The sequence below is a fragment of the Echinops telfairi genome, unplaced genomic scaffold (assembly GCF_000313985.2).
Source record: "Echinops telfairi isolate 266 unplaced genomic scaffold, ASM31398v2 ScPeMD7_1;HRSCAF=3_0, whole genome shotgun sequence".
NCBI classification, from domain to species: domain Eukaryota; kingdom Metazoa; phylum Chordata; class Mammalia; order Afrosoricida; family Tenrecidae; genus Echinops; species Echinops telfairi.
In genome coordinates, this window is record NW_022103896.1 from 47616492 (window position 1) to 47640575 (window position 24084).

Consider the following 24084-nt stretch of genomic DNA (forward strand, 5'->3'; position numbering starts at 1 on the left):
GGTGTCTGTCCAGATCTGCACTTAAAAACTTGCATTATGACCACTGTGAAGCCCTCCCACGCACCCCCCTTCTGCATGTTTGACAGTTGGCTCGGTGCTGGCAGCAAACTGGTTTCTGCACTGAACTAGAAGATCAAAGACTATTTCACTGGGAGAAGAGGGATTTTTAAAAGAAAAATGTTTTTGTTTGAACTTTCACTGACTTCCCTTTGCCATCTTTCCAGAGTTTTTGCTCTCCCTAAACCCTCTTTTTTCGCTCCCTTATCTATTAAACCAACCATGACTGCCTCCGGCTGTTATGAAAATTGAAAACTGGCTGAGTATTTATTTGTTTTGTGACAAATACTCAAATACTATAACATGAATATCAAATACTGTGACAGTTACTCTAACAATATGAAAAGCCTTGTTTTAGAAATTGCTCTACAGATTAAAGAATAAAACCATTTGTAAAAAATCTGTTGAAAATCTATATGAAAGGAACTTTGCAAAATATCGTCTTGCCCATCCCGTTGGAAGTAGTGAGGTGGAAACACAGTGGGATTTTCAGTCAGACATTGTGCGTTCAAGTCTCAGGGCGGCCCTTGCTCTCAGTGTGACTGTGGGCATGCCTCATCACTCTGATTTTCAATGGAAACTATACACCTTCCACCCATACTTTGAGCTTCTTGTTGTGCTTAGAGGAGGCCATGCTGGTGATAACCCAAACCAAGCCCATTGCCATCAAGTTGATTCTGACTAATAGCGACTCTATGTTGGGTTTCTGAGACTGTCTATCTTTACAGGACAAGACAGCCTCCTGCTTCTCCTGGACCTTGCAGTTTGTAGCTCATTGCTTACCTCTTAGCGGCATCAGAGTTCCACTAGAGGTGCTAGTGGTTTGTGAACAATGGAAGTACCAAACAAAAGCTAATTTCTACCATCAGGTTGCTGTTATTGTTGGCTGCTGTAGAGTTGGTCTCGACTCACAGCGACCACACTCACAGTGGAATAAAGTATAGCCCGGGCCGGGCCAACCCCATGACAGGCTATGGAGTGGATCCTTGTGACTCATAGAGTTTTCTCTGGCTGGTTTGGGGAAGTAGATCTGTAGTACCAGGAGTTGATTCTGACTCACAGTGAATATACTGGACAGAGAAGAACTGCCCGGTTTGTTTAAAATATTTTGAAGAGTTATTAATATGGTCTGTAATCTCCAGGAGCAGGTAAATGAAAGTCAATAGGCATTTAGTCATTCAAATAAAAATAGATATGTGGAGAGGGATGGACATCTGGATGCTAATATTACAGATTATCAGTTTATCATACTCTAGTGAGAGAATTTTTATTTTTAAGGAATGGAGAGAAAACAAGCATTAGGATGAAATATGTCACTATACTTTATGCTCTGTAAAATTAACATGATTTAAATGTATGCAAAAATAGATGAAAGTTTTTCATATATGAACTTGCATATCTTGGAGATATTATAGCTTCAGTTTTAGACTACCAAAATAAACAAATATCACAATGAAGGGGGTCATATATTTGGGAGATTCTCGGGGCATGTAAAAGTTGCCCTGCAGTCTACTAAGTGTGCAATAGCAATATGAAAACTTGAAATATTGTGAGAATTACCAAACTATGACACGGATCCAAAGAGAGTGCATGCTGTTGGCAGAGTGCCGTCACTAGATTTGGTGGATCACAGGTTGCCACAAGCCTTCTATTTGTAGAATGCCCTGCATGTGAAGTGCAAATAGACAAAGCACAAGACAGCAAACTGTGTGTGTGTCTATACACAGGTATCCACCATACACTATCCCCTTAGACCACCTCCGACCGTGTAGACATCAGTGGGGTAGGGTGGAGAGGGGTTCTTGAAAAGATGCCAGGTTATGGGGTAGGCATCCGGTATGCAGTCTGTCACAGCCCTGGCGTGGCTCCCACAGCTCTTGTGGCCTGGCTGCAGCCCCAGAGCCATGGTGGGCTTGTAGCCCTGGAGCTGTGGCATTGGCCACAGTTACATTTTTTGGGCTGCTGCAGGCTGGCTAGTGGCCAGCCCAAACATCCTAGGTGCCAGTGCCTGAGGGGATGTGCTGGGCTGTAGCTGCTCCACTCAAGCCTGGGGCTCCTGATTCTGTGCAGGCTCCTTGGGGTGATCCATCAGGCCTCCAGGGGCAGCCAATTGCAGATGCAAGTAGGCAAAGCTCTCAAGTCTCTGAGCGCTAATGAAGAGCTCGAGCAGCTTCCAAGGGAGTGACTTTGAGATACGTACACCATCCGTTGTTGTTGTTGTTGTTGCTATTAGGTGTCGCCAAGTTGGTTCAGACTCACAGCGACCCTGAATTGAACAGAGTGGAACGCCGCCTGATCCTGTGCCATCCCCACAATTGTTCTGTCGTGGCCGCCACTGTGTCAGCCCGTCCTGTTGAGGGTCTTCCTCTTTTTCACCGCCCCTCGGCTTTACCAAACATAATGTCTTCCTCCTGGGACTGGTTTTCCTGACAACATCCCTAAAATATTGAGACGAAGCCTTGCCATCCTTGTCTCTCAGGAGCATTCTGGCTGTACATCTTCCAAGACAGATTTGTTTGTTCTTCTGGCAGCCCCTGGTACTTTCCATAGCCGTTAACAGCAGCATCATTCAAATGCATCCATTCTCTTCAGTCTTCCTGATACAATGTCCAACTTCCACACGCATATTATAGACAAGCATGTAGACTCTGCGAGTACCGATCGGCTCTCTAAATCCACTGTAGATTGAAAGTATTAGGGAGGAAAGATCAAAGCAATTAAGTGGTTAAAGCAGTCTGTCAAAGGCTAAAAGGAAATGAAAAGTGTGGTGTGCATATCACTTACATTTTATTTGGTATTATAAGTAATATAAGGATGATTTAAAGTACACAGGAAATTGAGCAGAGACTGTATGCAAAATATGATGTTATTTTTAAATAAGGAAGTTGAGCACCCACCAATTTGTGTATCTTTCCATGTTTTGGAACAAATTCCCCACAGATAAGAGACAACTCTATATAATATGGTGTTCAACATCAAATTCATGCAACATCCGATTTCACCGGATGTATCATGGATATTAGGTAACACATACCTGCAGCAATAGCATAGGAAAGATTTTTGGACATTGTGTGGGTAGAAATAAAATGGCATAGCATTTTGAGTAACTTCACAAAGGATTGTCGTTTTTAGAATGCACAAAATGTGCCAAAGTAAAAAGCAAGTCATCCTGCTCTGAATGCCCCATTCCTACCACTAGGAAAATGGGAGAAAACCTGGCAGTTTCCTATGGTTAGGTTACTGTTACTTGGGCTAGGATTCACTGAGCAGCAAGACTGAGTTTTCTTTTCTTCTCAAGATGGTAAAGGAGAACCTAGTGATTTGCATATGCTAATAACCTGAGGAGAAGGCTCCTGGTCAGTGTGTTTTCCCTCAGCCACTGCCTGCCTCCAGTGGGGTATGAGTGATTGGGTTTTGACTCTGAGCATCCTGCTAGGATGCACCTTAGGTGGGGACATCCCCGTCTACTTATTTTGGGTGCTGTGTGGACACTGGTCACGTGGCCTCGGACTCAGTCTCCAATGGAGAGGTCTCTGTTCCACATGATCACTGATTCCAACCCAAGCCTTTCCTGGTTCTTGAGTTGTCTTAGCAGTCTCATAGATCTTCTGGCCATTTCAACCACAGGTAAAACGTTTTCTTAACAAAAGAGAGTGGAGGCTAAACGCATGTCCAATGGGTCTGGGAAAACAAAACGGGAGTGTATCTGGGTCTCCCACTTCCCAGTTGTATAGACTTGAGCTAGTTACCCAAACTTTGTAAAGTCCAATGGTCTCTTCCTTATGCTACCAATTGTCATGGAGTCAATTCCAATTCATAGCAACTCTATGTGTGCAGATTAGAATTGCTCCATAGTTTTAATAAGTTATCTTTGAGAAGCAGATAACTGCGTCTTCCTTCCAGGGTGGTTATGGGTAGACTCCAACCTCCAACCTTTAGGGCGTTCATCATTTGTACGACCCAGAAGTCCTCTCTCCAAGAAGTGCTGTTTTATTTATTCACTGAAGGTTTATTTCATACCTGTTTATATACTAGGCTCCTAATGGAGGATTGAGACTATGCAAGTGAGCAAAGTTTAAGTATCTGACCTCACAGAATTTACAGTCTGATGTGGCAGGCCAGTGATATCTGGGCTGAATCAAACTTAGGAACTAGGATTGTAAGTGAGCTGTTCTTACGGTAAAAAGATTTCTACTCTGATACTCAAGATGGGTGATCTCTGGTTAATGAGTAGAATTACAGCACGCCTGTTTTGAGCTTAATAAAAGGAAGTTTGACAATATAAAGTGCTTTCAAACAAAAGAATGGAAATCCCCAGAAATAAATCAATATAGGAAGTCACTTTCTTATTGATCTCTATTTGATATCATTAAATGCAATGGTTCAATCATATCAAGAAGAGCGCTGTACAATCATAATCAAAATCAACTCCAAGGCTCGCCTCTCCCCTTCTTTTACACATTGATTTTGATTCCCCTTTTCTCCTCTCCCTCTCCCACAGTGTCTCCAGGAAATCACCCATCCAGTTACTATCTTAGTATTTCCACCAACCCAGTTTCCCTAGAGATATAACCATACAAGGGTAGAGCAGACACCAAGCAAAGATCCATCAACAACGGCCATCACAAAGCCAGTAGAGATCTCAATCTAATAGGATGCAGATGATGTTGAAAGTTTAGAGTAAATGCACATGTGTTCTGTAGGGAGATCATATGATAAGATGTTACATTCTTGCCTGAGTACCGGTGCTGAACCCCTTTATAATGCTCACCTTCTGAGCTTGGGATTATTGTAACGTCTAGCCAATGTGTATGGGGAGATTCACTGGAGGCTCATCCCAGATAGTGATCCAGTAAATGGATTTTCAGCTCCCATCATCATTCAGTTTTCTAGTGTTGGAAATAGTCAGAGGTCGCATGACTATCGCCTGTTTGTTAGAAATCTAATTCTTGCACTGGATGAGAAAGGGAGCCGGGAGGTTGCTATATCAGGTCTGGTCTGTAAGTGATGGTAAGGTACTGCAACAGGACAATCGCATAATTCATAGGTGACAATTTAATGTTCAGTGTCAAAATTGTCTTACTCCCCGGTTCTGACCATCTTTGCCTACATGCCAAACCACTTTCTAATAACTGTACACCTTTCTTCTCTGCTGTCAGGCAAGAGATAATGTACATTTTCCTGACTGCCGTGACCAATTTTCTGTACAGATCCGAGACTTGGGATGGAGGGGATTTGAGGGAGAGCAAAAAGAGAGAAAATCTGAACAGCTGCCTTTGTGCTGCAAGGCACAGAGAAAAAGCAGGCCAGACCAGTCAAGAGCAGGGAGAGAGGTGAACCCGGGGACAAAGAGCAGATGGAATGCGAGGAGGGCACAGAGACACAGATTTGTGAGAAACCCAAAAGGGATGAAGTGAACGAGAAGCCGGAATAGTAAGGAGATGGTTGGGAGCGGGTGGTGGCGGGTAGGGCGGCGGGGGGAGCGGGGGAGGACGGGACAGAAAGTGGTACAACACAAGAAAAGAATTAGATAAAATCAGAGGGAGATAATGCAAAACAAAAAGGAAAAACGCAAAGCAAGAGAGGAATAAACACAGTTTATTAACTTTCTGGTTTCCACCCAGGGCCTTGTTTCCAGAGCAAGGAAGAGAGTGGAAAGAGACTGTGTGTGGATGTCCCACCTTCTCTCCCTAATGGCCCAGGACACAGCCGTGCAGGTGGGTTTGCTCTGTCAGGTCCAAGCCCACTCACTCTGGTTCTGTATCACTCTCAACTTTTCTAGTGAGGGATGGAAGGGAACATTCTCCAACTCAGGCAAGACCCCTTTCAACAAATGTAACGCACTTTATTTTTTAAAGTGCTTATAATGTACAGAAAAATATGAGCAGACTATACGGAGTTCCCAAATAACTCACTCTCTCTCTGCCCTCTGCTCTCCAGTTCCCCCGATTATTAACATCTTGTGGAAGCAGCCCTGGTGCTGTATTGGCTGCTAACTGAAATGTCAGGGGTTTGAATCCACCTAGCAGTTCTGAAAGGCAAAAGGCCCAGTTCAAACCCACTGACTACTCTGAAGGAGAAGGCTGAGACTCTCTGCTCCTGTACAAATGTACAGTGAGGGAAACCCTGAGGGCATGCTGTGGGAAAGGTCTACTCTGTGCTATAAGGTCTCCATGATTTTGACCCACTTTAAGTATATCCCACTCAAAGATGATGGCTGACAACATTGCTTTGATTGTGTGTTATTCTCCAGAGCCCTGCCAATAACCCAATCTCCACAGCAGGCTCCGGGAGCTTTTCCGCGGGCAGGACCTGTAGTAGGGCTTTTGGAGAGCAACATTACGGACAGGACTCTGGAGAAGAGCACGCATTCAGAGCAGCTTGTGCGGTCCCCACATTTGAGCAAGGGAAAGCCATTTGTTTACAGCACAGGTCCAAAGACCATGGGCAACAGACGTGGTCAGTATGCGACATATACACAGTCCATATTTGTGAAGGCAATTATTGAATCCCTTATGAACCAGCTCATGGCCCTGATTTTAACAAATGCATAATAATGTGTCCACAATTATAGTGCCACACAGAAGAGTTTCACTGCCCCTAAAAATGCCCTGTGCTTCTACAGTGAGGCTTATTCATATGAATATAACTTGTAATGAGTAAATATTTCTCAACCTCTGATGATCCTTCCAGACCAGATAAGAGTATATGCTATCTTGCATAATGATGGTCTCTGGGTTACATGCATGCTAGACTCACTAGAGAACCAAACAACAGTGATGATGAAACACCGTGCTTATTTTTACAGTAACCATAGTGAGTGTTCCTTGTTTTATTGGGCTGGGATGAAATTATTCATTGCAAAGCAACCAAGGTGACTGTAATTTTTGAAACTTTATAATCTCACCAGCTCATCTTTTGACTAGCCAGGCAGAGGATGGGTTTTTTTTTTTTCTTTTTTTGAACTCAGCTCCAGAAAGCAGAGGCTTCACAGAGCCAGGAAACCAGAATGAACAGCTGCTGCCATCAGCAAGAAGTGCAAAAGAAACCGGCTGGGGTCTACTCGCCCAAGTACTAATTAAACAACAACAATAACACTGAGGTTTCTCTGTTGTCTTTTTCATTCTGTCATTTCCACTCATTGATGGCTTTTGCTCAGCAACGTGTCTTGAGCCCCTGTGTTCTTCTTTTATCCTCATATTTCATATATGTCAGATTCTCGCATCGAGTGACCTGAGATAAAAACTCTTCAACAGCCTTGTTCTGCTGTATTAATATGCACTGAGCTCTTGTCGTCCGTTAGTCTGTAAGTGACATCTCTCTGAATCTTCTTCCCTCTCTCCACAATGGTCTGGTTTTGGCTCAATCTCTACTACTCTTGTGCCTTCGATTGTGCCAAGATAATCCTATCAGTTTGGGAGCCTAGGTCGGCTAGCAAATCTTTAGGAATTTTAGAGTGATCATTACTTGAATGTTAGGCTGTTTGACAAATATCATGGATAATTTTCGTATGGTCAAACAAGATGAATAAAAGCAGTTCCAATTTTTCTGAGTTTTGAAGCTTAAAAAATAAAGACGATTTTATCCTAGGGGTAAATGAACCCATTTTTGCTAGTTGTTCATCAAGTGTCTTGGCCGTCAGTTTTGGACTAAAAATGAACCTTTGGGGGGTTGACATTCATTTACTCCTGGCAAAATGTGACTTCCTGCTTCTAAGAATAAAGGCTTGAAAAGACTTATTAAAGGGAGGCTCCAGAAAGACTTCTTAAACTTCAAACAGGTCTTACAAAACAACATTCTGATGAGTTAAGTGCACATGAATTAGAAGCATATGTATTAAATTTCCCTTAAAATACACATGGGTTTAAAAATTAAGGGGAAAAGACTCTTGGCAAAACTCTATTTTAAGTTTGGCTAAATCCAAACCATTTGAAAAGTAATTCTAAGGAATGGGACAAAAGACAGATTACAATTCTTAAACACTTTTGGGCATTGAGAATGCCTTATTATTATATTTTTAATGATTTAAATTCACATGAATAAGAAATACTGGATTTGTTTTAAATTTCTCCGAAAACGAAGGGGAAACTGCCTGGAAGCAAGAACCCCATTCCCCCCTCACCCTGCCTTTTAAGCGCCAAATGTTTGGGAACATGTTTGAAGATCTTGACAATCTTAAATCAAGCCTAGGGATGCCTGGAGACAAATTAAGGCTCAGTTCATGGGACTTGTGACTTTTGTCTTATTTTTCTGCCCGTGTTCTATCAGGAAAACCTAAAAAACCTTTCAGACCATTGTTTCTTTATCTATCTCTCATACGAGTGACATAATTTGTTCTTTCTCCTGTGCGCGCGCGCGCACACACACACACACACACACAGAATGAACTGTACAACACTTGTCAGCAGGAAAAGTGAAGAAAGGAAAAAACCACTTTCAGTCTCGAATGTACTATTCTGAAGCCAGGCATAGTGCCACGGTCTTCCGATAAATGGAATCACAACAAAACACGGATGCTTGAAAGCTTTGAGAAGTGATTGGTTTGGTTGATGTGGACCTAAAAAAAGAAAGAGAGAAAGAATGAAAATTGAACTAGGATTAAATATTCAGTAAATCTTATTTCTACATAAAGGGAGAGACTGGCATTTACAGTCCCTATTAAGCCTTGTTCTCAAAAATGTTTCTTTTTGAGCTCTTGGTCTCTAAATGAGTCATGGAAAAATCCGGTGATCCAAAATGCATTAGAGTCTAGCTTTAACAGGGCAGGGATAAAACCAAGTTCCCAAACTTAAAAGTGGTAGAGATCCCAGGAAAGTCATTTTAAAGGATGTCATGTAGTTCAGTGTGTGTGGAAACTTGAACATCCCATTTCTTCTCTTTCTCTTTTGCCTTTTGTATGGACAGTGGGCAGAAAGATGAACAAAACAGATAAAACTAGGAAGAAGCCCAAGGGAAGTAAACTATAACATTAAAGGTTAATACAGTCCATTAAACATTTATCAAACTACCAGATTGTACCAGGCATTGCATTCAGTGTCTGAATGAAAGTACAAATGAAAATTTGTCTTAAATCTCAAGGTAATTAAAAGTAACAGTGGAGGCAACCACATGGTGACTAAACCCATGTGCTTTGTAATCCGACAGACCTGGATTCAAACACTGCACCCACCTCTACCACTGCCTGCGTAGCCCTGAGCCACTTGCACAAATTCTGTAAGTCTCCTTTCCTATGTCTTTCTTATGAGCTTAGTTTCAGATCACATAATACATCGAATATCACAATAAAGCAGGTCACATGAACATTCTGGTGTCCCAATGCATAGAAAAGTTATGTTTACAATACACTGTAGTGTATTAAGTGTTCAATGGCTTTATGAAAAATGTGGAATGTTCTACAAATGACAAAAATGTGATACAGAAATGAAGTGAGAATATGAAAAAATGGCGGCACTAATTGACTTTTTTTGGTGGCAGTTTTGCCACAAACCTTCAAGATATGAGACCACAATATCCGGGAAGCACAATAAAATGACATATACCTGTGCCAGGACAGTGCCTGCCATTTACTACAGAGAATGGTGACTGCTTCGTTTATGTGGCAAATCGAGTCCTTTGAGGGAGGGAGGGAGGGAGGGATCAAAATGAATATACTGTGGAAGGGGAGGAATCGGGTCTTTAGAACCAAGTCTTTGTATCATGAGCTTTGCCTATGACACAAGCCATCTTAAAACTTAGTACCTTAACACAACCAATGCATGTTGATCTCATAAGTATGAGGAAGGGCAGGCAGGCGTCTAGTCAGTACTATCTCAACTGGGAATCTCTCGTCTGGAAATGACCTCACTCGGGAGTTTCGGGTGTTGATTCTGATAGCTGGGCATGCGGTGACAACTGGATGGCTGCTGCCTATCTCAGGTGGCCTCTTGTCATTCTAACCTGCTGGATGTATTTACATGGGGGAAAGTTTCCAGCTGCAAGGAAGGGCAAGATTCAATGCTCCAACACCTATCAAGTGTCTGCTACTGCCTTGTTCTTTATGGCCCCGTGAGCCAAAGCAAGTCACCTAGCCAAGATCAGCTTCAAGCAACAGAGAAACAGATTCCACTCTCGATGGCAAAGCCACAAGGTAAAGGAAGACGCATTTAGAGAGGTAGGAACAAATTGGGTCCCATTACTGCAACCATTTACCAAGACTTTAACAAAAAAGAATCAATAGGAATACTGGCTTGGCAAGAGTCACTTGACTTTGTGCATTGACAGAAATGACAAGTAGGTCTGGGTGGAAGTTATTGTCTTTATGTTTGACTATGGAACCAGCAGCATAAAGGTTAAACTCTAAATTCAGAACCCATGAGCGGCATGGCAGCTTCCTGGTGCATCCTCCACTGTGTGCTTTATATGGCAAATGGAGCTATTTGAAACAGCCAACTGCCTCTGTGGAGCCTGCTATAGGCAATACCTAGACAACACCCAGACAATACCTAAAGACCCGAGTCAAGCTGCCGTCCCTCTATAATAGTTGATGACAAGGCTTCAGGCTCTGTTGTTGTCATGTCTATCAACCAGGATGGAGCAATGACAAGGCATCCCACAGGAGCACACATGCAGTTGGACAGTAGGTTCATATCTGAGACCAATCTGTGAACCTGGGTCACTGCTTCTCTGCTGCAACACGGTGCCCAAGTGCAAGAGAGCACCACAAGCCCCAAACGGAAATATAGAAGCTTGTGAAAAACAAAAGCCCAATCTAAGCTTTTCTCAGATTGCTTTGTTGCATGTGCTTAGTGATTCTGACCATGTTTGGAGAAGTCTCTTGTCAACGCGTAGTAGGGATTCTCAAGTTTGGAAGGAAGGGTATCCCTGATAGCAGGAGTAGACTCGGACAGAAACAAGGAAGTGATAAAGACAATGAACCACAGGTACATCTCAGGCCCTGAGGGACTGAGAGGGAAGGGAGTAAGGTAGATGAATCAAGAGATAAAGGTGAAAAGAGGAGAGCCATGGAATCAAAGTGGTGGGTTCTGTGGAATGGGGTCTAGAATGGAAACCAGGCAGATAGATATGGTCCATGATTGTGGATACTCCTTCTTTACAGGTGGCATATAATGTGCGGTTATAAAATGACACTGCAAATAGGGACAGGTATAACTATATGACCTATTATGGAATACCCTCACTATATTAATTCAATAACAAGAGTTTGCTGAGATCCGCCTGTGAGTAGGGACCCAGCTGCCCTGTCTCTGCTGGAAGCCATACATTGAAGGTCTACTACTCATCTGCAAGCATAAACCCCAGGGTCTAATAAATGCTCTCAATCACGAAGAAACCATTCGTGTTTTGTTGTGATTTTGACTGGAATGGATCAATAGCTCCCTAACATGTTCATTATGTTTAATATTTTATGCATATATAAGATGATCGATCATCTAAACTCTTCGGATGTGATTACTCATCTTAAGTTCGGCTCATGGCCCGCTTGTTTGCAAGAGAGCTTGTTATTAAAGAGCAGTAATGAAGTACTCTGGGTTTATTTTCAGCCATAAAGATAAGATCCATTCAATTCTCCAGAGTTTTGAAGATGCTGAAGGTAGTAAATATCCCTGTGGTCTATAATAAATGAATTTCTATGCCGGAGATTTTCTAATATAATCATTTCCATGATGTTCTAATCCTCTCCAATTGTTCACTGTGGGTCTCTAAAAGGCATAAACTAACATAAAGAAATAAATCTGAATTAAAACTCTTTGCCTTAATAACTATTTTCTATTCTACAAAGAGGTAGACAACCTACCACCTTGGTATAAACCTGTGATATTGCTATTTTATTTACACATTTTCCACACTATCCCTCCATCTCAAATGCTGAACACTGTACATAGGACGCAGCATTCTCAACTATTTTGTGTTCTCTGAAGACATTTATATGTTATGTCCAAAATTGAGCTTATCATTACTTCTAAATGTTGATGTCCTGATGTTCCCTAACGTTGCTAGCTACTTCATAATTTCCCCCGTCACCTTGGCTAGGGAAGATGAAGATTTCTTTATTATCTTCTTCATCTTCCCCCCACTGATCCCTACTCCTATTGTTTCTACCTCTAAGGTTAGCTAAGATCTGCCATATTATTTCAATGCCTATAATTATTAGCCTGAAGTTATTTATTTCCTCTCCCTTAGATCACAGGATTATAAATTGTCTGAGTTGCTCTTACACAACCCCCATCTAATCTCTTCTACAGATTGACTTAGACGTTCATTTTGCAAATATTCATGGAACAGCCACCACATGCCAATACTGTTCTTAACACAGCAGATACTGCTGTGAACAAAACAGACCTAAAGCTCTGCCTTTGTGGATCATACACTTTGCAAGAGGAGGCAGGCACGAAAAGAAAAATATCTAAAATAGATGACCTTCTATAGTGAGGGGTTTGAATAGTAATAAATGCTAAAGGGGAACAATAAAACTGAAGGAAACTTTAGAGTGAATGAAATTGTAGACAGATAGAGGGAAAGTGTCGATGAGGGGATGGCGTGGGAACAAACTGAAAGAAGCAGAAAGCTACTTATATTGCAGCCAGAGTAACACTGGCTGCGGCAACTAGGTAAGCCCTTGTCTTCGTTACTTAGCGCTGCTATAACAAAAACCGCCACAGGTGGATGGCTTCTACAAACAGATGCATTTTCCCCGTTTAGGAAGCTAGAAATTGAAGTCATGGGCCTGGCTCTAGAGGAAAGCTTTCTCTTTTGGTTGCCTTTAGGCTCTGTAGAAAGCACGTGTCTCCTCTCAACAAGGGCCCCGAGAGCGTTCCTGGAGGATCTGTATGTATCTTGGCAGAAGCCATCTTTGGGTCTTGGAGAGTCTCAGCGCAGCGACTCTGGGTTTGAAGAAAATGCTCTGCTCCTGGTTTTCCTTTCTTGCTGGTAATTAGGTCCCCACTCTGCTTGTTTCTCTTTTTCTCTCTTGTTAAGATATGTACATATGCAAATATATTTATATATGAGGATGGGGAAATAGATCTCTGTGCCTATATTTATAGGTTTAGTATTAAGGTAGCAGGAGGACATTGGGCCTCCACTCAAGTACTCCTTCGATGCAAGAATACTTTCTTCTATTAAATTGGCATTCTATGATGCTCACCTTCCCGACACAACCACTGAAGACAAAGCGGGTGAATAAGCAAATGTGGTGAAGAAAGCTGATGGTGCCCGGCTATCAAAAAGTATAGCATCTGGGGTCTTAAAGGCTTGAAGGTAAACAAGCGGCCATCAAGCTCAGAAGCAACAAAGCCCACATGGAAGAAGCACACCAGCTTATGTGATCATGAGGTGTTCATGGGATCAGGTATAAGGCATCATCAGAACAAAAAAATCTTACCATAGTGAACGATGGGGGGAGTGCGGAGTGGAGACCCAAAGCCCATTAGCAGGCCACTGGAGATCCCCTTGCAGAGGGGTCTCAGGGAGGAGACGAGCCAGTCAGGGTGCGATGTAGCAACGATGAAAAATACAACTTTCCTCTGGTTCCTAAATGCTTCCTCCCCGTCCCCACTGTCATGATCTGAATTCTACCTTGCAAGTCTGGCTAGACCATAGGATGTACACTGGTACAGATAGGAACTGGAAACACAGGGAATCCAGGGTGGATGATCTCTTCAGGACCAGTGGTGTGAGTGGCGATACTGGGAGGGTAGAGGGAGAGTGGGTTGGAAAGAGGGAACCGATTACAAGGAACTATATGTGACCTCCTCCCCGGGGGACAGAAAACAGAAATGTGGGTGAAGGGAGACGTCAGACAGGGCAAGATGTGACAAAATAATAATTTATAAATTATCAAGGCTCATGAAGGAGGGGGGAGCGGGGAGGGAGGGGAAAAATGAGGACCTAATGCCAGGGGCTTAAGTGAAGAGGAAATGTTTTGAGAATGATGAGGGCAATGAATGTAAAAATGTGCTTTACACAGTTGATGAATGTATGGATTGTGATAAGAGTTGTATGAGCCCCTAAGAAAATGATTTTTTTTAAAAAGAAAATGTTCTTTAAAAAAAAAAAAGATTAAAGATAATTCAGGCCACACCCCAGGGAAACTTCCCTTACAGGAGGTCAGGGCTGTGACCTGAGCAGGAGTGTTGTGTCCCACCCAACTCCACTTGTAATTGATTTGCCAATGACATCATATCAGATCTCAAGAGTGATGGCATCATTGCATAATTTCCAAATAATATCAGTACACAACTGCTAAACTATTGAGACGCATGGCCCAAATTGACACATATTTTGCGGGGAACAAATTCAATCCATGGCATTTCCAAACTGGCTGGTTTAATTAAGGATGATTATTTCATTTCTACATAATAATTCAATGTAGGAAATCTACAGCTTTATGGGGGCTCAATTCAGAACATAGGTCCCTATTGTTTTGTGAAAATTCTAGTCCAAACACTCCTCAGGCAGTAAGCTGAGGAAATCATAGGGCTCATCTGGGCTGTTTATACTCTCTCATGGACTGCTGACCTTTGTTGGTTGATGGTCAGTAGTTTGAAGATGGTTGTTTCTGAGAGTTCTGTCTTGTTTTGTTCCCCTTTTGTTTCTAGTGGGAGGATAAGTCCCTTTCCTCTCACTTACCTTCACTGGAAGTGAAAGTCAGCAATGTGATTTTGATGTGTGTTTTGCTTTGATTTTTTGTTCACTTAAAAAAATAATATGCTAAGGAGTAATTTTTTTTAGCAGCATGATCCTGAACCTTAACAGTGATAATAGATTCTCAAGTTTTCTAAGAGGTTTAAAAGTTGTCCGTCCTCCAAAAGAATGAATTGATTGGGGAAATGAATTGCTCCATTATGTTTGATCTCATTATGGTCCATCAATAACTTCACGCATGTCGAATTCTACCCTAAATTGTATTGGTGTTAAGTGTCTGTGGGTCAGTTACGACGCATAGTGACCCTATATCACTACCCTGTCCAGCACCATCTCATAATTGTTCTCATGCTTGAGCAAATTGTTGCAGCCACTATATCCCTCCAACTTGGTTAGGGGCTTCCTCTCTTTGACTGCCCCTCCAGTTTACCAAGCATGCGGCCTTTCTCCAGGGACTGGCCTCTCCTGATAACATGCCCCTATGCTTATTCTCTTTTGTGTAATTTGTGTGTGTGGTAGCTTGTGACACATGCGATTTAAAAATTTTACAAAATGTGGTTTTAATATATTGTCTTTGAAGAATGCTCTCAGATGTTTGTAAAAAACAAAACAAAACACTATTTTACTCAGTTCAAAGCAAAACAAATAAAGAGCAATCCAATCGTTGCCTTGAAGCAACCATTCTTCCAATCACTTCATAATGAGAAAAAAACTCAGGAAAGCAGTTTGGAAAAGCTTAATCCATAAGAATATACATGGAAGTGCACCGTAGCTTTGACAAGAAGCATGGGAAGCAGATTCTTCGGAACTCCTGTGTTCAAAGGCCCCGAGGGTTAGGTCCAAGAGAAGAGAGGGACCTGTGGGCTTCACCCAACGTCCAGGCAGCTTGACGATTGTCAGTACAAAGAAAAAGTCGTCTTTTTGGTTCATGAAACTCAACAGGTATTCTGACCAAGTAAGTCAGTGACAGAGACTGAGAAATAAACAAGAGTTCAGGGAAATCTAATAATGCATAGGAATGCTGAACAAGAAAATGTGTGGCTGACATCAAACTTTACTGAGGACAAAAGAGCTGTAGCACGAGATAAGCAAAAAAGAAAAGAGAAAAAAAATTGGCACCCGGCCCAGGGAAACAGTTTTGAAACTGAAGTGGAGCTTGATCTCTAATCCCCAGTCTTTAGACACCCTCCAGCCCACTCCAAAAGAAAAAGAAGGGGACCCAGCTGACTGGAGTGCATCCTCTTTTCAGTGGGGGTGGGAAAGGCTGGGCAAGGGTAAGCCCACAATTTCTTTTCCCAAGGCACCAGGGCCTTTATATAGTCCCTTCAGCCTTGGACCAAAGAGTAGAGAGGCTTCTTCCTTCTCACCAAGGGGCTTATTTCTTCATTTTTTGTTTGTGGTTATTTACTACCACATTGCAGAAGTGTTTGAGATTTTTTTCTTTCTTAATCTCTGCCTCATTTCCATTCTACACTCTACAGTTTGCCTCCCCCCAGTGCATACAATTATCACCTCCCCATTCTAATTAGCTTGCAAGCTGCCGATATCGTCGCCCCCACTTTTATGATATTGGCTCCATATATTTTGATCTCTTAATTGGCTTCTGACATTCCCTTTTGCAAACTGTCTCCAAGTGCATTTTCCCTCCCTTTTTCTTCTGGATGCGTCCTATGCATGTTCAGGGATGCTCTATTTTATTGTGTGCTTTATTGTAGTATGTCCTTTTCCTATGCTGAGTTCTAAGTTCACGCAGCTCAAATCAGCACTTATTAGCAACATCCTGTATCTCTGAAAATGCCTTGATGCAGTTATTCTTCTGGTGGAACGGTGCACAGTCCACTCTGCCAGGTCCATCTTTTCAGTGACTTCTTATTTTTCACTTGATATTCCTGGGTTTTGTCAGGGATGACAATCACTTTATATTGAGGCTAAGAAAAGTCTCCTTTGCAAATCCCATTTGTGATAGTTGGTAATGTCTTGAAGCCTGTAGGAGGTAGACATCTGAAAAGTGTGATTTCTTGACAGACTGTTTATGCACTAATGTGTAAAACTTTCCCCAAAATCTGCTCTGCCATTTCTGTTGCCCGTGGGGTTGAGAAACCCAACAGCTCCGTGTGTTGGTAGTTGTCTGATCATGTTGCGTTGCCTGTCTGCTTCCACTGACTGTCACTCAGCAAAATAGTCCATCAAAGTTTCTAAAAATGCACAAATAGTCCTTCTCCTTGTGATTTTTATGTTATATCACTCCTACCAGTTCATTGCACATAGCAAGGATTGATATTGGCACTTTTCAGTGTTTAAATGAAAAGTCAATATAGTAGTTAAAAGTGAAAGGCATAAATATGAAAATAGGAAAGGCTTAAAGCTTTATCATTTTGATAATAGTCACTGCAGTCATTAGTTTGTTATCACTTCCCTTTTGCTTTTAACTAAACAAATTCTGAGTTCAAAGCCCTGATTAAAATAAAGGAGTCATTCACTCTTAAGCTTCTTATAGCAGAAATTACTTTAAAATCACTTGCATACATAGCATTCTGAACTAAGGGAATCTATGAGAATCATCTGAAAATTGGAAAGTTTGAGTGCAAAATTAGCAGGTGTTTTTTCTCCCTAAGACCTTGGTCAACTACAGGCTTTTCTTTTTGGTGTTGTTGTTTTGTTGCTTTGTTTTGCTCTGTCTTGTTTTTGCCCATATTATTATCTCTGCAGGTCTATCTAGATAAGATAGGTGGGATAAACAATCTGGAGGCAAAAACAATGGGACTGATAGTTCGGGGGCACATAGGAGACGGGGAGGAAGTGGGTGTTAATCCCAGGGACAAGGGAACAACAAGTGATCCAAAATCGGTAGTGAGGAAGGTGTAGGAGGCCTGTTAGGGCTTGATCAAGGGCAATGTAACTGAGAGAAATTACTGAAATCCAAATGAAGGCTGAGTGTGATAGTGAGACAAGAGGAAAGTAAAAGGAAATAGAGGAAAAGCTAAGAGCAAAGGGCATAAAAACAGACATGTACATATCTAAATATATTTATATATGATGATGGGGAACTAGATCTATGTGCATATATTTATAGGTGTAGTATTAAGGTAGCGGAAGGACATTGGGCCTCCACTCAAGTACTACCTCAATGCAAGAACACTTTGTTCTATTAAACTGGAATTCCATGATGCTCACCTTCCCTACAGGATCGCTGAAGACAAAGCGTGTGCATAAGCAAATGTGGTGAAGAAAGCTGATGGTGCCCGGCTATCAAAAGATATAGAGTCTGGGGTCTTAAAGGCTTGAAGATAAGCAAGCAGCCATCTAGCTGAGAAGCAACAAAGCCCATATGGAAGAAGCACACCAGCCTGTGTGATCATGAGGTGTCGATGGGATCAAGTATCAGGCATCAAAGAACAAAAAATCATGTCATTGGGAATGAAGAGGAGTGTGGAGTGGAGACCCAAAGCCCATCTGTAGGCAACTGGACGTCCCCTTACAGAAGGGTTGCCAGAGAAGACGAGTCAGTCAGGGGGAAGTGTAGCAACAATGAAACATACAACTTTCCTCTAGTTCCTAAATGCTTCCTTCCACTTACCCCCACCCCCACCCCACTATCATGAGCCCAATTCTACCTTACAAATCCACTAGGCCAGAGGATGTATACTGGTACAGATAGGAACTGGAAATACAGGGAATCCAGGGCCAGACGAACACCTCAGGACAAGTGGTGAGAGTGGCAATACCGGGAGGGTGGAGGGAAGTTGGTGTAGAAAGGGGAAACTGATCACAATGATTTAAATATAACTCCCTCCCTGGGGGAAGGACAACAAAATAGTGGGCGAAGGGAGACATTGGACAGTGTAAGACATGACAAAATAATAATTTATAAATTATCAAGGGTGAGAGAAGGAGGGAGGGTGGGGGAGGCGGGGGGAAAATGAGGAGCTGATACCAAGGGCTCAGGTAGAAAGCAAATGTTTTGAGAATGTTGATGGCAGCAAATGTACAAATGTGCTTGACACAGTGGATGTATGTTTGGATTGTGATAAGAGTTGTATGAGCCCCCAATAAAATGATTAAAATAAAGAACTTTGTCAACTTGCTTAAACATTTTGTACCCTGGCTTGCTGGTCTATAAAACAGCTGTAACAATATTTATTTAATGCTTATGACTGAGATGAGCATTCGATGAGATGATACTAGGAAATGCCCAATAAATGTGAGTTTTACTTTTTATTCAATTGAATCAGAGCATAGCTAAAGCTTTATCAAACGTACCACATTTTTGTACATTGTAGTCAGGGTTATATCAAGTTGTCTAGTGTCACTAGTTCACCCAGAGTTACCTTGTGTCATCCGTAGGGTGTGCATCACTGTGGGGTGAGGGGCGGGGTGGTGCTCCTGGATAAAGAGCTGGGCTGGGCTCTACATTCTTCATGGAGCCTATATCATCAAACAGGTGTAATCAAGCACATTAACAACATGACCTGATAAATTCATCAGAAGGAAGAAGGCTTGGGAAAGTCATTATGAACGATGATGACTTTGCCTAACAGAACCTGGTACTTGTTAATTATGTCTGGCTAGGGATAAAATAAAAAGTAGACAGCAAAACCCAGGAGTGGTAGGAACCTCTGAGAATAAATTGTGTCTTTATAATCATTAGGTCATTTATGGTGTTGTCTCTCAAGTTGATCTGACTCATGGTGATGCAAAGCAGGAAGAATAGGCTTTTCTATAGGGTTTGAGGCACATCTTTCAGAAGCAGATCACATTTTGTGTCAGTCCCTGGTTGTATTTGAACCCCAAGCCTTTTTCTTAGTAGCACAGCATTAACCATGTGTTTGCATCACCCAGCGACTATCATTTATGGCTCAGAGAATTAGTCTTACTAATAATTTAGGAAGATTTCACTAACAAAACATGTTCATTCTAGGATCACTGAGTGTTCTTTTTTTTTTTTTTTGAATGCTGAAGTTCACCAGCCACATCTATTGCTGTACTTAAAAGGAGCCCTGGTGTTGGAGTGGATAAAGTACTTGACTGATAATGGGAAAGGTGGCAGTTTTGAACCATAAGCTGTCCCATGGGGAAAGGATGTGGCAGTCTGCTTCCCTTAAGATGACACCATGGACCACGCTTGACATGGTGGGCCAGCATGCTGCTGGGGCCACTACTGGCAAATGAGTGTGGGATTTTTGAAATCAGTTGATACACAGATCTGCTGGGCCTGGGTCCAGGAAATTCCAGTGAGCAGGCCTTGTCCAAAGGGGGTGTGCTAGAGGGGCTGGGTATCAAAATGCTTCATGGAACCACCACCCTGGCTTTTGAGTTTCACCAAGGAGCCGCAGGTAACAGTGGACTCCCAGCCCATGCTGGATGCCTGAATTGCCCCACACCCCCAACTGTGAAGAAGGTGATCAAGATCACCCCCTAGCTGCTAGGCATCGTGGTGGATTGGAGCTTCTGGGAGAGCAGGTTGACTTGGCAATGTCGAATTTATGAGCTAAGGGAAAAGGAACACACTGAGGTCTGGGGTAATTCACGGGCACCAGGATCTGTGGCTGGCATAAGGGAGGCCGTGGCACCCGCTATGTGTACAGTAATAGGTCCCCCGTCTCAGGGGCCACCTTCTTTGTAGGTTCTGACTCTGTGTATGCCTATGGGGTCATAGATAGAGGCAACTCCTAGGACTTAGATGTGGCATAAGCCCACTGATACCAAGCCACCTACAGAGATGCCAGTCAGAAGGTGTTGTCATCCTCCCCCATGGTGGTGAAGATGGCTGAATTTGAATTTCCAGTGACAATACTGCTGACCTGTTTGACCAGTATAGTGGATCTGTGCCCTGAAGGAGAGTAGATGGGACTGTTTGAATTTCGTGGGGTTGACTTACATTCATAATAAGAGCTTGGCACTCCACTGTATACTTCAGGGGACCCTAATTAATATTGATCCTTTTTTTTTTAGCTCGTGTACATTGGCCTCTCTGTATGTTGCTGTTAATGAGCTGTTGCTGAAGAAACAAGGTGTGTTACTTTCTTGGCTGTTAACATTAACTTAATTGACTTCAAAACACAAAACAAAGCAAAAAGGATCATAATCTTGAAAACCCGATTGGGTAACAGCATTGGATTCACAAGTAAGTGGTGCAAAAAGTTTCTGCTCAACTACTAATTTAAAGCTTGTCAGTTCTAGCCCTCTGAGAAGCACCCTGGAAAAAGGGGCTGGTGATCTGCTTCCATGAATATTATAGCCTAAAACACCTGATAGAGTCCAGTTCTACTCTACCACATCCAACAGCCACGACTGGGATTTGACTTTATGGCGACAAGATCGTGTGTGCGCGCACACGTGCACAGGTGTCCTGTTTTATTGAATCCTCACAACACTAACATATTAGCATTCTCTTTTATCAATAAGAACACTCCAACTCTGCAGGTTCCTAAATTTACACAACTTTGGTAAATGGAAGAGATTTCAGCACATCCATGATGTAATAGCCTGCATTCTTCCCAATATGCTCGACTGTATCTTTCATTATATTTCATTCTTTTAGTTAGTGGCAGTTGTCTCAGAAGCTCACTAGCCTCTCACAATGTGTCACTTTTTATCTGCGTGAATAACCAAAGAGTTATAAAAGTTTGCTCTGCACATCTGTCTCATGGACTGATGAGCTACCTCTGACATATGGGGGTCATATTTGTATTTGTTCTCCCAGTGATCTGTGGCTAGACATACGGAGGAATTTTGGATCATGTCATGATTTCTAGATACTTGAATATTGTATTCTCCCTGAAGTTATTACATTAGATCTCTAACAATAGACCAGCAGGTTCTATTGTTCACCTCAGGAAACAGCAAGATGAAGCAGAGCAGTGAAAGTTAGGAGGAGCTGCTGTGTGCAGTTGCTGTCTCATGCTTCACGACCTTGTTTCTCTCATAACACAGAAGGGAAGTTGAAAATAAAAATGAACTTTGTGGGCCACTGAAATCACTGGAAGCAGAACAGATTGTCTGGTGTGAGCTCCCTTCACTAGAGAGTTAGGTCCCAGGCAAAATCAGCACGGTCTTAGTCACGAGTATTTGCTGAGCATGATTTTTTTTAAAATCATAGGAATTTAGTAAAATGATTCTTTGGATTCTGTTTCCAGTTATTGTTTCTGTAGCCTTGATACACCAGAGCCTGTCTCTTTGTCCACCTTCTTAGCTCATCACAGACTGTCTCTGCTGGAGTGCAAGCTATTTCAGGCCCATGTTGGACCACCTCTGGACCTTTAACTTTGGCCTCTGTTCACTTGGCGATCAATGCCTGCATGAACTTTTTCTAGCAGCCAAATTCTTGAGACTCCCACTGTTATCTGTCCTTTTTGCTGACCCACCCCAACAAACCTTTGATATGGAAAGAATTCATTGAGGACAGAGGAATTACCTTCTGGAGCGTCACTCCCACAAATCTTGCTTTATATTTCCCATTTTAAACACTACACTTGAATTGTTGAATGCTGGCTCTGTCGGCTTGTGCAATCTGGACATGCACACTTTAGAGTTGAGGCACTATCACCACCTCATTGGCATTTATATCCATCTATCTAGAGTTGCTACTATCACATTGTCCCTTATTCTTTTTCTCCTTTTTCAAGGGTAAACTGGCCTGGGTGGAGAAATGGAGAAAAGATTGAAGTGGCCAAGGATTTTGTCTCATTTGGACCCACAATCAAGGGAAACAGCAATTCAGAAATCAAAAGACATATTGCTTTAGATAAATCTGTTGCACATACCTCCTTACAGTATCGAAGAGCAAGAATGTTACTTTGAGAACTAACGCACATGGTATGACCCAAACCATGGTATTCTTTATTGCATCATATGCATGCAAAAATTGCACATTGAATAAGAAAGACCATAGAAGAATAAACACATTAGAATTGTGGTGTTGGAGAAGAATATTGAAAGTACCATGAGTGCTAAGAGGAGAAATTGATCTCTGTTGGAAGAAGTAAGGCCAGAGCGCTCCTTCAAGGCAAGGATTGCAAGATTTCCTCTTACATTCTTTGCACATATTATCAGGAGAGACCAGTTCCTGGAGAAGGACATCATATTTGGTCAAGTGGAGGGGTGGTGAGAAAGAGGAAGGTCCTCTATGAGATAGATTGATACCATGGCTGCAACACGCTCAGGGATGGGCGCAGTTGTGAGGAAGGCCCAGGGCCGTGCAGTGTTTTGTTCTGTTGTGCATGGGGTCGCTATGGGTCAGACTCGCCACCTAACCGTGACAGCAACTGGCCTGGGTTTTGAGTTTTCTAATTGTCAGTCACATTGTTGTATCATTGCACCACTCTCTATCAGATTGCCTTACTGCCCGTAGTCTGCCTGTAACCTTTTCCAGTCTAAGGCTGTCTGTATGTGAGCTTTGAGAACATACATTTTTAACCTATCATATCAAGGACTTCTGGAGCTGTGATTGGGTTTTGAAATTCAAAGCTGTTTATAGAATGACAAACAACCAATTGCTTTAGGAGAATCCTTGTATAAAACCATACATAGTGACAATACGCATTAGTACTGACTATGCTAATCAATTTACAAACCATATCCTATGTAACTCTAATAACTATAAAAAGTATTACTATCCTTGTTTTCTAAATGAGAGAACTGAGGCTCAGAACAATGAAAAATCTTAAATCAAGGACAATGACTTTAATCAAGGTAATTCATTTTTGCAAAGTTTTATACCATGTAACTGGTAAGGCTGACACCAAAGGTCTGAGTTTTTGTTTTTGTTTTGTTTTTTAACCTTTATGCTAGTCAGCTTCTCACTCGACTTTATTGAGGCAGTTGAGAGATTGTACTGCCCTACTCCCTGAAGTCTTTGGCCTCAATAGAGTAGCTTCCTCGGATCCTAAACCTGAAAGGGCTTAGAGCTCCCTTGATACTTTCAGCACTTACCCTTTCAATGTTGGAGCAAGTTAGTGTGTGCATGTCTGCTCAACCCAGACCTTGGAAGTAGCCCTTAGGGTTGCCCTTGAACTAAGTAACTGCTCACTACTAATGTGCATCCTCAGAGTCCCCTGCATGCAGGTCTGTCCCCTCAGATCACTTTGCTCCATGGTCACGTTAAGGTTAAGGAAGGTTCACGTGTGGCCCTGCTGAGTGATCTTGAAAAAAGACGCCTCTGATTGCCACAGCCATAGTACTGTGCTTTGCATTTTTGTTTAAATTGATTACTTCCCAGGTTCGTCCTCAGACCTGCTGAGTGAACATGTTTCCGATTACCTCCCCTCAGATTGATTAGTTGCACTTTTCTAAATGGAATCTAATTTTCCTCTTTTCTCCCCGTATTTGTAATCTCATTAGATCCATTTGTATTAATTCTTAGTCTCCTGGTGTGTGCAACAGCTT

The 24084-nt window shown here is 42.2% G+C and overlaps 1 pseudogene; it reads left to right on the forward strand.

Moving 5' to 3' along the window:
- Positions 1-20534, forward strand: part of LOC115868697 — a 51491-nt pseudogene extending 30957 nt beyond the window's left edge.
- Positions 20535-24084: the final 3550 nt, after the last annotated feature.